The sequence below is a fragment of the Schistocerca piceifrons genome, chromosome 7 (assembly GCF_021461385.2).
Source record: "Schistocerca piceifrons isolate TAMUIC-IGC-003096 chromosome 7, iqSchPice1.1, whole genome shotgun sequence".
NCBI lineage: Eukaryota > Metazoa > Arthropoda > Insecta > Orthoptera > Acrididae > Schistocerca > Schistocerca piceifrons.
In genome coordinates, this window is record NC_060144.1 from 170362244 (window position 1) to 170375640 (window position 13397).

Consider the following 13397-nt stretch of genomic DNA (forward strand, 5'->3'; position numbering starts at 1 on the left):
AAAGGTGATGACGAAAGTCTGACAAAGCTTGCAGAGTGTCTTGCTTACTTTTCAATAAAAGGTGAGTGTACTAGGGTCGTGACAAAACATTTATAAAGTGAGAAACAAAAACTTCTCTTACGTTACCTTCCAAAAGTAAACGATTACAAATTTGTTTAGTGCAAAATATTCTTTTATTGACAATGAAGTTTCAACAGCCGAACGGTCACTTTGATATCACAGAGTTAATCATAACCGTGGTTATGTCTCTGCTGATTGTAATTTTCAAAGACACAAAGTTCAGTACAAGATTTTATTCTGGGAGTTCAAAAAGTGAGACGGTGGTACAAAATATGTCGGCTCCGCTTTCGGGAGAACTTGTAGAAAAAGAATCACAAGTCGACACATTACCTTCTGTTTCAGCAAATTCTCCAATAAAGGCAATATTAAATGTTTTCCTGTGACGATAAATTATTTTTCTGAGGTTTCTGGTGTGAAGGAGAACTTACTAAGCTTCTATAGCCATATTTATGAAACAGCTCATAATGTTTTCGGAAAACTTAAGTTTATTTTAGGTGAACACAGCTTGGAAGTTTCTGATACATCAACTTTCGGTGCAGAAAATGCAGCAGTAAACTTTTGAAAAGATCACTGAGTTTTACGGATTTTTAAATCCTTAAATAGTAGCGTAATTGATGGTAATTGTAACCATAGTGTTATTTATAATACGACCAAAAATACTCGCAAAAAGATTAAACTCCACGTAGACAGTCTAGTATTGGCTGTACAACGAATTTTCATGTTGTAGTAAGAAAAAACGTGAACTCAAAAGATGTTTGACTTTGTTGAACAAAAATATTCAATAATTTTACGACATGTTCTTGTGGTTTGGTTGTCTTGCCGCCGGCTCTTTAGTGTTTCTTTAGACACGGGGAAGCTATTCGATCTAGCTTTCTCCCGCAAGGGGAAGAGGAGATCCACCTTTTAATGCGGACTTTCGTGTAAGGAGTGGACGAAGAAGATAGATGGTCACTTCCGTCTTTTTATGAGTAGTTCATACATACATAATATTTTGTAACATAAAGCATTTTACAACTTGGAAATCGGAAAAAGCCAAACCGTACAGATCTTTTTGAAATTTGAAAAGTTCTTGAAAAGAAGGCTTGAATCAAGAATAAAACGTCTTTTTGTTTCAATGTGAATCAAAATTCGAAGACATTTAACAAATTAGACCAGGACAAATTTAGGAACGATCCTGCTCACGTTTATGAGAGAAGCCTAAACTGTCTAAATGAGTAGTTTAATTTAGAAATCTAGCCTTTTAAGAAATTCACTGTGCTGATCATGAAGGATGAGATGATTTTTGAAGGCCTTATATACATATTGTAAGTGCCCATACTGCAGAAGTAAACGGTGACGATTTGCACAATGGATTCGCAGTGTTAAGAAGTCTCGTTGAAATTTACTTCAGATTTACCAACAGACCAAAATTGGGTTGTTTTCTTTAGTAATACTGAGCCTCAAACTTATTAAAGATAGTGAAATATGTGTTTTCTGTTCCTGTGAGCAAAGCACTTTTAAGTCTAGTGTTTTCCTTGATGAAAAACTTGTGGGCTGATGAGCGAATCAAACTGAAGTTGAAGTATGTGGAAAGTGAATTTCTTGTAGAAATAAAGTGTAATATGAGGTATTTAGGGTTCTGTCACCACGTTCTACACCAGAAGAAACTTCTGAAGGCCGCTACATCAGGCAACAAATTCCAACGGCAGTCCCATTGATCTCACAAATGTTTAAGGTAAATCTGTTAATTTTCAAATATTTAAACTTTCAAATGTGATATTCGAAGTGCAGATTTGATCTGAAGATAAAAATTAATGAATATCACTAAGAACTGCCCATCTCATATACTGAGCGCTACTTTTTGTTTGAAGTACCTCCACTTCTAACTTGCCAGAGAGGGCAACCCTAGTTGGAAGCCGTTTAATATTTCGCGATTTTGGAGCCAGTATATTGTGTAAAAAGAAATTCAATTAATGGAAAATACCTCAAGAGATTATGGACGTTACCGCTTCATGTGTTATATTGGTTATTGATGGCCGATATACTGCATAAATATCGGAATAAACAGACGCGTAATACGAAGCTGACATAGCTTAAATACCTGCGAGGTTACACTGTTCCTGATCCTAATGACGAAGGCCATCTATCTGTTCCAGTACCACATAGACAGGATTACAAAAGAGAGCGTTTACAGTGAGCAGTGGATGCTGCATACATAAAAATTAGCAGCCAGGTATCTGAATAGACGAGACCTGCTTTTATATGGAATAACGCTAGTTTTATGGAATAAGAAGCTCGAAATCTTTAGAGGAATGCGGATAATATACTAAGACAGACCACAAATCTCTACGAAAATATGTATTGAAAAAAGATCAAATGACGTTAATAACAAAAAGCCGAATTCGGTTATAGCTGTAAAACATTAATGCGGCTTACATAACGGTCATTTTAATTGCATGTTGAAGAACAATTAAAACAATATAAGAAGATATTATAACACGCGTTCTTCATCTTCACAAGTGAAACGGAAATAAACCGGACTGCCCCTTTACATTATCCGTTTAACTTTCGTATTTCCTAAGTAACTCTCAAATCTTCCAGTATTTACGAAGGTGTGCTGAAAAGTGATGCCTCCGAATTTTTTGTGACATATCTTTGTCTTTTTCAAATAAAACAAACGTTGTTAACATTTATTTATTTCTGAACATATCCACCCTGCCGCCGAACGGACTTCTGCCAACGAGAGATGAGTTTGTTATACTGTCAGTATAGAACGTTTGACTTTGTCGAAGGAACCATAACCGATCGTCGGCTTGCACCGTCTCCTCACTATCAAAGTGAAATCATCGAAGGTGCTCTTTAAGTTTCGGAAACAGATGAAAATCGGATGGGGCGAAATCAGTACTGTGTGGAGGATTGTCAGTCACAGTAAACCCAAGACGTCGGTTGAACATGCCGCAGCGCTCGTGTGTGGTCTGGCTTTGTCATGCTGAAGTAGAGAGTCATCCACCTTTGGACGATCTCTTCGAACCCGAAACTGTATTGGGGCACGCTGTTTCTCATGCACCGACATAATTACGTTACACGCCGCCACGTTACGCTCAACAATTCGGCGCTTCAGGCAAATACCGGGATGGTTCCTTTGAAAGGGCATGGCCAACTCCCATCCCTAAATCCGATGGGACCGATGACCTAGCTGTTTGATCCCCTCCTCCCCCCCCCCCTCCCAAAATCAACCAACCAACCAAACCCGTAATCCGGGGCTCTCTAGCTACAGGGGCTGTATATATATATATATATATATATATATATATATATATATATATATATACACACAGTGATATAGAATGTTAATAACGTTTGTTTTATTTAAAAAGCTTTGAGAGACTTCACATAAAAATTTCGACTGTAAATTATCTCTTATTAACTTAGGGTTGGAATGCCTAAGTACCGGTGGAACTTATCATTCCTCGTGTTCTTCAATACCTGTACTGAATTATTGTACAACTTCCTTCATTGTTTTCTTGATGTACAAAAGAAAGTTTCATAGTTCTTTGTTCTTTCTTCCTTCGCCAATCGCGAAGTCAAGTTCTTTTGTGTGGTGTCTTAATTCTTTCTGAAACCAAGTGATGTCCGATTCTATGTAACGTTTTTATTTATTACTAGCGTCATGGTGGAGCTCAAAATAAGTTTCATCGGCGTACGGGGTGAGGCCCTGGCACTATTCTCATAAACTTTCAGATCTTCTAAATAATGTTCTCTATAACAGTGCGGTTCACAGTTTGTAGGCGCAATGTGATACACTGTTCGGACGATGATTATCATATCCGTCTATCCATGCTTTATTGGATCGTGTGTTCATAGATTGTTCCTGGTAATTCTGAGGAAGCTATCCTGCTTAAAAGATACTGACGATGGATGAAGTATGCGTCTCTGTACCCCTATCATTAACGTTATTAAGCTATGCCATAAATTGCAGAGAACAGTCCAAACTGGAATACTAATTTTCGTTATTACTTGATGACTAATTTCAAGCCTAAGCTAATTATCAGATCGTCCCTAGAGGCAGAAACCAAATAGGAAATACTTTTTACATAATACAACAGTAAATACATAAAAATAATATAACTGCATATATAGAATAAAAGAATATATAGAATAATAGCATAAAATAAACAGTCGGTGACAATTGGTGAATACCATTAAGCTAGGCGGTAACATCTATTACGGCAGCCATATGACTATTCATTCCAGTTACATATATGTTGTGAGTTAATTCGCGTGACTGAGACATCGTAGTGCGGAAGGTATTAGGAAGACAAGTATAGGAAGCGTTTATTGGAACTGCTGGCAACGGCCTTGCCGCAGTGGATATACCGGTTCCCGTCAGATCACCGATGTTAAGCGCTGTCGGGCGTGGCCGGCACTTGGATGGGTGACCATCCAGGCCACCATGCGCTGTTGCCATTTTTCGGGGTGCACTCAGCCTCATGATGCCAATTGAGGAGCTACTCGATCGAATAGTAGCGGCTCCGGTCAAAGAAAACCATCATACCGACCGGGAGAGCGGTGTGCTGACCACACGCCCTCCTATCCGCATCCACAGCTGAGGATGACACGGGGGTCGGATGGTCCCGGTGGGCCACGTGTGGCCTGATGACGGAGTGCATTGGAACTGCTCCGTCTGGCAACAACTTAATTTTAGACATTTTCTTTTTTCTCTCATTTTTTAGTTTTTTTATGAAGTGATTTACCGCACTTTGGGTAGCAAGAATTAAAAAGTACATATTTCAAATACAGCAAAAATCTTTACAAGAAGAGATTTAAGTTACTATTTGTAACGAAAGCCAAAACGTTTACATGCCGGGGCCTCACCAATACGCCGATGAAACTTATTTTGAGCTCCTCCATGACGCTAGTAATAAATAAAAACATTACATAGAATCGGACATACATGATAGTGTGATTTTACGACTGGTTTGTCTGGTTTTCATATATCTGTATTGTACCAGACTATGTGATTTTATTCCTATTAAACTTTGTTATCTCGCCATGTTATATTTAGCTGTCTTTTATTTTCGACTGTACGTAAAGATTTATATTGGCAATGTGATATTGCCACTATTTTATGACTGGCTTTATATAATCGTTTTCTTCCTCAATGTGTGATTTCAATGCTGTTGGAGTTTCTTTTCCTGCCATTTCGTACTAATTTGTCTGTAAAAATTTGTTGATGGGTACATATATTAGTGTTTTGGAAGTTTGTCTGCTGTTACTACCATCGTCGCGGCGCAAAGAATTTGGTTAATTGGCGTGCCCAGTATAGTGCTGGCATGACACTATTTTGCTTTCTTTTTTACAAATTATAAGTTAAATATCTTCTTGTAAAGATTCCTTCATGTGTTCGAAAGGTGTATTTTGTAATGCTTGTTACCACACATGCGGTTAATCACTAATAAATAGTGAAAAAAGAGAGAGAAAACAGAAAATATATAAAATAAAGTTGCTGCCAGACGGTGCTGTTCCAAAAAGCCTTCCTAATACCTTCCACAGTGCAATGTCTCGGTTAGGAGAATGAAGTTCGGCCCTGCACTAATTTACAAGATGTGTTTCACTGTATACCGTCGCATTCTGTCCCAGTAAACGCGAGTGTACAGTGATAAATAAACATTTAATGTCGCTAATGTTTGTTATTATAGTTAATCTTTGACGTGAGTGATATAGACGATTCCATGTCTCTCTTAACCGTTAATCATTCAGCCTTACACTCTTTCAAATTATCCTGTATAGATATGTTTTATGTGGAATTAAATGTTCAATTTTACCAGATACCACATATTCGGTGACACCGACGATAACACAAAAAAGCGGATAGTCTTGTGACTGTCGTAGTGGGTATTACTGTACAGCTTACTGGTTTGTACCAGTTGTATCGGTTATTTTTGTACTGTAGCACATTTTGTAAAGCACAAAGTACTCACTATTTGGTTTCTGTTTTTTCGTATGATTTGACAATGAGCTTATGGTCGAAACTAGTCATCTAGTAATAAAGAAAATTACTATTGCAGCTTGTGCGTTTCTGCGCAATTTATTGCATAATTTGGTAAGCCATACAGTTTCTCATATCATGTCTTCCAGAATCCTGTAAATTACTAAGTTTTCGTTATTAACTGCAAATTTTCGCTGCAAGCAGTTGAGATTGCAATACCACGACGGCGTTAGGCAACAAACGTTAAACTGGCACCATGTGTGCTACCTACTGGGATATGCTGTAACTAGTATTTCAGTGCAACTGCACGAGGTAGCTAGGAGTACAGCCATCATCATTTTGCATATGAGTAAAGACTACGCAGCGTTGTTGTGGGAAGACCGTATTATTCCCTCTCTATGAAGGAGAGGAAGTCCAACAGCACGAGTGGAATCCGAACGGCTATTGAGGCCATGGGTCCCACGATATGACTACCTTTGTTTGTTGAGATCCAACGATCATCACGAGATTGTGAAATCGATAGGTTAGAGTGCCATACTCAACACAATGCATGAATGTAACTGTCCCACTCGACTAGCGCTTGAGAGAACAGACATGTTGTTTACTCATCCTCGTGGGATCCTACAGCGATATCACGTACCTTGAGTCAGGCAACAGGCTAATTTACTGCAGGGACAAGACCTCACAGGAACTGTGTGGGAAGATACGACCCAACAGCAACATGTTGAGGCTACCCTTTACGCGGAAGAAGAGAGAGCGCGCAGTCAATGGCGCGCGAAGCGATTACACCGGACACAGGAGTGACGCGTCGTCGTCTGTTAAGGCGACTGCTGATTCTTTATACAGAATCGCGATGGACATACGTGTTGATGGTGGCTCCGAGAAGAAAGAAGGATGCCAAATTCCATTCATCTTTGTCAAATGGGCTAGCATCTGGGGTGACCAGAGTTGTAAATGTTCATCTTTTAACCTGTCCACGCTTGCCTGTTAACCAGACAGACAAACTGCCGTACGTTATCAGCAGAACTGGCAGGCTGCTCTACTACCACCCGAGCCAACCTCTGTCCAATCCAGGCAGGCTATAGGAGCCTTGTTTGGCTGCCTGCCTTCCCGCGGTACTACACAACGTAGCAATTTGTTCTATAGGTTTTCATGGCAGTGTTATGAGGAAGGTTCGGACGTTTCTTACCCGAGTATCGTAAGGCGAGGCCCATATTCATTTTGGATCATTGTACTCCAGAAAATTGTGGATTTTGTGTTTTTTATCCTTTCCGGCACATTTCTGGCTTATTTATTTACTCAGTCCTATATGAACGATTTGGTATGCAAATTCACCCTCTTTATATTAGTAATTACTAATCTCAATTCGAGCCATCTTCAGGTCACTTGTTTCCCATAGTAAGCAGAACCATCTCTGAAAGTCGAGATGCTTTGCACTTAAGAACCTGAAGATGTCTATTGTACTGCAACGCCAACTAGAGTAAGGTTTTGGAAGTCCAGTTTCTGTAATGTTAGTGAGTTCCAGTTTGATATGAACTCAGTTATAAATATTGTAATTACTTTTCCCGGATGCGTATTTCCGGGTTCGCTGAATTCATTCTAAGTGGTCAAAATAGTTCATTGTAAAGTCACCAAACGTTTTTTAGCAAACACGGTTTTTTATTTCATATTATGTTAATCTAAAAAATTCTGAAGAGAAGAAGCTTTTCTTTCATACAAAGCTTTTTTCGCACTATGTTGCATACCACCAGAATGTGGTTTTTAATATCCACTGAGCCATACATTTTTCATATTTCAATCAGTTATTATCCTAAATTTGGCAAACCTATATACAGATAAATTGCCGCAAGTTCTAAGTACACATTCCCACCCACACACTTGTCAATCGCTATGCCTCTGTACTGCTTAAAAAAAAAAAAAAAAAAAAAAATTGACTGAGAAAAGTACTTGCCATATTTACAAACATACTCGAGATTCCCGAATGAGTGTTGACTAGCTTTTAACACAAATTGCATTGCGAGACACTTAGTATTTATTTGAAGCTGTCTCAGAAACGTATGTACATTTTCCCATACCGGGTTTTGGCTCTGTTTCGTGATTGATACATATTCCCCAATTCTTACTTTCACGTCTGTCTTCTTTAGGTCTGGTTTGTTCTTTTTGCTTCTCTCACCGTTGTGATAAATAAGCTGCAGGGATGCTACCTATGCATACACATACCTGGCTGCTCCGTAGTCACGTTGGAGAGGTGGCGCAGCAGGCTGAACCGGTACCGTGAAGCCTGACACGCTTACGAAAACCCAAGCTACCCTGCACTGACCATAGTATTTCGGTACACGTGTACTCTTGTGTTCCCGCTGCGGCAGGCTGAGCTGCTATAATGATTGTGGACGAATCAGGGGCAGGCATGCTAGAAGATGAATTTGTACAGCTCTGGGGGTGATGGCATGGGGTGCCTCTGGGTTCGAAACAGAGTCACCTCCGAGACATATATCCGGTAATTTGGATAACAGACGCTACATCTCTGAAGTGTGAGGGCTGGTGGCTGTGCGGCTGTGCCCTGTCTTCGTGGTCTCCATAACAATATCTTTCAACAGCATAACAAAAGCTCGGATGCAGACAACACTTTCCTGACCTGCCTCGAGGCATAGAGTGTTCGACTGTTGGCCTAGCTAGCACGTTCTGAAGATCTCTCATCCATGTAAAACTTCTGGTCAGGGGCTGTATAGCGTCTGGCACGTCACAACCCACCACTCACTACTGTTGACGAACTCTAGGCTGGCGTCGAAGAAGCACGGATTGACGTGCCGATGTATGTCATCCAAGATCAGTTTGCTTCGATGTCCAGCCAGGCCAGACCATTGATGGTGACAGAGGTGACATTTTTGTATCCTACATTTCTCATCCTGTATGCTTTAAAATCAACTACAATTTTAAAGATGTGTTGCTCTTACTATGCTTTATACGTACAATAAGTAAATTTCCGTTGTTTACTTCCAGGTGTTCCGGTTTTCATGCTCAGCAGTGTATATCATTGCTTCAAGCCGGAATATATGAACTCACATCTCTTGGAGATCGGTGAACTAACGAGAGACGTTCGCGAAAGTGGCCAAAATTGTGAAACTTTTTTAATTGACTCTTCATTTACTACATGGTATTGAAATTTCAGTTTCTGAATATTATGTTCCAATTCCACTCGTAATTGTGAAAAAGTAGTAACTGGTAAAAGTTTGCACAGGGCCATGCCGCTCTCTTGGTCTGTATTTCCACATATTATTTATTCCTGCGGTGTTTTCCTGCACTTTTATGCAATCACATTGCGGATAATATTTATGTGTTTAGCAAGTTCAGAACTTCTATAATAGTATGTTAACGGAAACACTCAAAATCCTTATGGAAGTTACAACTCTCTGATAGGAAAACCATGTTTCTAAACGTTTGTTCCCACAAATGCTGATCAAATTGCAAAGTTCGATTCTTGTTTAGTTTTTAATTGTGGTAATCTTGGCTTATTACGCACTCTACAGAGGCGTGAATTTGATCCAAGAGCTTTCACACTGTCGATGTCGATGGAAATCAATAACAGGAGGATAGCTGCAGCAGATACTATTGCTACTCAGTTAGGAAATCAGGTTAACAAAAGCAGATAATCGAAGAAAAGACTGCTTGAGGATGAAGAGAAGTACGCATATCGTTTACCATAGTTCACCCAGATAAGGGAAGGCCTAATACAAATATTGTCAAACCTTTGATTCAGGTTTCTCCTAGCTCACATTTGAAATTTTTTTGTACCTTTTCCCGCGTTTGGCGTGCAACTATTCAATACGACATTGAAACATTTTGTTGAAGTAATTTTCGTTTGATGCAGTAGTATAAGGCGGCTGTGTAAGAGAAAAGCCCTAAATTTAGTGCATTTTTCCAGGTATTTGGAGAGCTGTAAACATCCAGCAAAATAAAATATCAAAATTCTGTTCCACAGATATTTTTAACAATTGTACATCAAATTTTGCACGTGAATGTGCTCAGTCCGACGTGACAGATTTCTTCAAAATTTGATCTCACCAAGCTGAAATACTTCAATTGTTTATAACTGCAAACGTATAAAGTCAATAAGCACAGAAGCTTATGTGTGTAAGCGTATAACATTTCTTAACAACTGTGCCAAATTTAGTTACATTGTCTTGTGAAATATGGTCCTTATATGGTTTTTTTTTTCAAAGTATTGCTATTTCACTTACGTTGCCCTTTAAAATATTCTTGGTCATCTATTTCTTCGATATCAGTCACTCCTCTTCTATAACTCATAAAGGCTGGCTGTTTTCATTGCACATCTGCAGCAGCCCTTTGTCAATATCTGTCTTGTCATCTGCTCTAGTCTAGGTACGTAGGTAGACTTCGAAAATGTCTCGAAGCCAACGTCACGAAAGATATATGTGTTTATACGGCATTCAGTTAAATATCAGGGAACGGCATGCGGTGAAGCACCACTCGATCTGCATCACGTGTATACAAGACTTCACTTTTCTGGGTAGGACAGTTGATATTGTTTTAAGACTGAGGCAAAATAAACCTGAGAAAAGGTGTCATTCATGTACGATCTGCGGCGGAGATTGTTGGCAGATAAGAAACCGGTAAAACTCAGAGGGAGATGGTCAGTTTGGTAATCGATCGGATTGTTAACTTACAGTTTATGAAGTGCATTATGGCATCTTCCCTAGATATTTCAGTGACAACGAATGTACCCGAGCTCAAACGGCAAAAACAAAATAAAAATGGTTCTAAAATTAGTATATTTGCCTGTACTAATACCCATTAGTGACTGATCTAAAAAATTTGTTTTCTGTTCTTTTACAACAGAGGAAAACGGTTCTTCTACAGGAATGGAGGACGTGTTGTATAGGACCAATTTTGTAAGTGGAAGTCTATTTTTGACAATCTTTTATATTATGTAAATTCATACCACTTTTAATGTTTTTTTCTTCAAGCCAGGATCGAACTAAATACTAAGCAGAAATGAAATAAAGGAGTGATAAATGTTACTGATTTTAAAACATTATTTTCATTTCGGAATGACTATTATCTCTTTTGTAAATGCAGCGATCAGTCGTCCTTTTTAAATTGTGCAGATCTAGATTTTAGCTGGAAGCTAGCCATTCTCAATGTTAAGAATACAAGAAGTATATAGTCAGATGATGTCATAAAAAGTTACAAGTAATAACAACTCATATGGTTAGTATATTACATCCCACTATTATTTTCGCGCAGTGCATGTAATGCCTATTGGTCGGGCTTCATCCATAGTTCATTCAATACTACTGTTTGGGGAAGGTAGGCTGTATGGAGAACACATCGGTTGGTTACATGGCGCCATCTGGCTTCTCCTCGGTCATTTCCGGTGCGGTTCTCCTTTTGCTACCTGTGACGGCCGTTCCTGCAATACGGGAAGCCATGGGCCACGATAAAATTACAGTGTCCACTTTCTGTTTATTTACTTCTTTTTACATAATACTGAGTGTGCACATTATCATTGAATAAATATTTTAGCATAATAGCCGCCCAAGTACATCACCAAACTGCAATGGCGTACTTTTTATGGTTCCATATCTCAGTCGGTAAAAGCGGAACCCGTATGGGATAACTTTGTTGTCGATCTGGCTGTGCCTGTCTGTTTGTCCGGCTGTTCAAAACTCTTTCTCTCCGGAGCAGGTAGATGTATCAAGGTGAAATTTATTACACATACTGGAGTTCTATAGTCCTTCGGTGGTATATATATATATATATATATATATATATATATATATATATATATATATATATATATATGTGTGTGTGTGTGTGTGTGTGTGTGTGTGTGTGTTAAGCTCATAAGTGAAAGCAATGAAATCATATGGCCATTTATGTCACATAATTTTATACACTGTCACACATTAAAACCTATAGTGTATTTACCTTTGACGTAGAATGATCAAATTTGGCAATAAGAAACGCTCCACAGTACAAATAAAGGAAAACAAAGAGAAAATTTGTAATTTATAATAATATCACGCGAGAAAATATTTGTTTTTTTCATTTTTTATCCTAGTTCAAACTTGAAATTAAAACATTATCGAAACTCTCGGAATCTATGGATCCGATATCTTGCCAATATCAGTGTCGATATGTAAAATTTGTCGAGGTCCTTGATTCCCGAAATAGATGAACAGCCTGTATACATGATTAAGTTCGTACGAAACTCTCAGCGCTCGAGTCCTATTCGCAGAAGGCCAGTTTTTGTGTAACGGCTGAAGAAATCGTTATTACGTCTCTTTAAAATAGGAAATGAAGCTGAATTAACTAACTTCTCTGGTGTCGTCTTCGTCTCCGTGAAGAGGAAGACAGATGGTCGTCCAGAGAGCAATAAATATCTGTGTAATCATATCGATCTCGACTTTTTCTACGCTGGAGGCAGCAAAATAATGAGATATAACACACTGTTTCAGTAGACAGGCCAATATTCCGGTGACGGGCTTGCCTCAGTGATATTACTTACAACCGCTGAAGATCTGAATGAAGTTCAATGGAACCTAAAACTACTTTTCTGGGACCAAACAGATCGCTATGGTTTCATTTAAGAAAGGAAATCTGAGCTGCGTCCCCTGCTTAACCCAATACTAGGCACATATAGAAACAGAGTAAATGATAATATATTTGAGTTAGACGTATATGATCCTGTGAACAATTTTATTGATCTTTTTTCAAACTGTTACTTGTAAGTGTCATTGCCAACAAAAATTACATAGTTGTTATAATATTAATACTGCAATGTTGTTCCTGTGGCTGAAAATATGGTTGAATTTTCACTGTTTCTTGAGAAATATCTTAAAACAATTACTTCTTCGTAGAAACCACAGAACAGTTCCACATTTTCCACATTATATAGAGCCTACATCTCCCCTTTTTGCCCGTGACCACAACTGTTACAACTTACATCATTCACCTGCAGAGAAGCTGCTGTTTTCTTCTCCTTTTCGACTTATTCTTCATTCTGTACTCGAAGCCAGACTTCCTCTTCCCAGAAAAGACAAGCCCATTTGCCATGTCCCAGGTAATAATTCGTATAATGAGTCACCTTCAAGACTTATAAGAACTTTTCATTGCAAAAGAAAAAAATGCCGCCACAAGATCGAAAGAAATTGCTACATCGGTAACTGATGCTCACATAACCTTGCACGGTCTCCGCTAAAAAAGCACACTGTTCAATAACTTTGAGACAGAGGCATTATGGTGTCACTCTTTGAGAGAACGTAAAGGATTTCTTGGAAGCACCATTGTCCTTACAAGGAAGAAACTTGAAAAATTTTGCAGAAACCAGGGTGAAATTGTGACGTTA

General features: G+C 38.7%; 1 protein-coding gene and 1 pseudogene across 3 annotated transcripts in view; both read left to right on the forward strand.

Moving 5' to 3' along the window:
* The window catches only part of LOC124805010, a 1149888-nt gene that overhangs the window by 98279 nt on the left and 1038212 nt on the right, over positions 1-13397 (forward strand). Inside the window, exon 2 of one of the 3 annotated variants that reach the window (XM_047265411.1) lies at positions 10886-10938. The exons of the other annotated variants lie outside the window; for them this stretch is intronic. The gene's annotated coding sequence lies outside the window, so the exon portion shown is untranslated. The remainder of the gene's footprint in view (positions 1-10885; positions 10939-13397) is intronic. 3 annotated transcript variants of the gene reach the window in all.
* LOC124709218 lies at positions 4389-4506 on the forward strand (annotated as a pseudogene).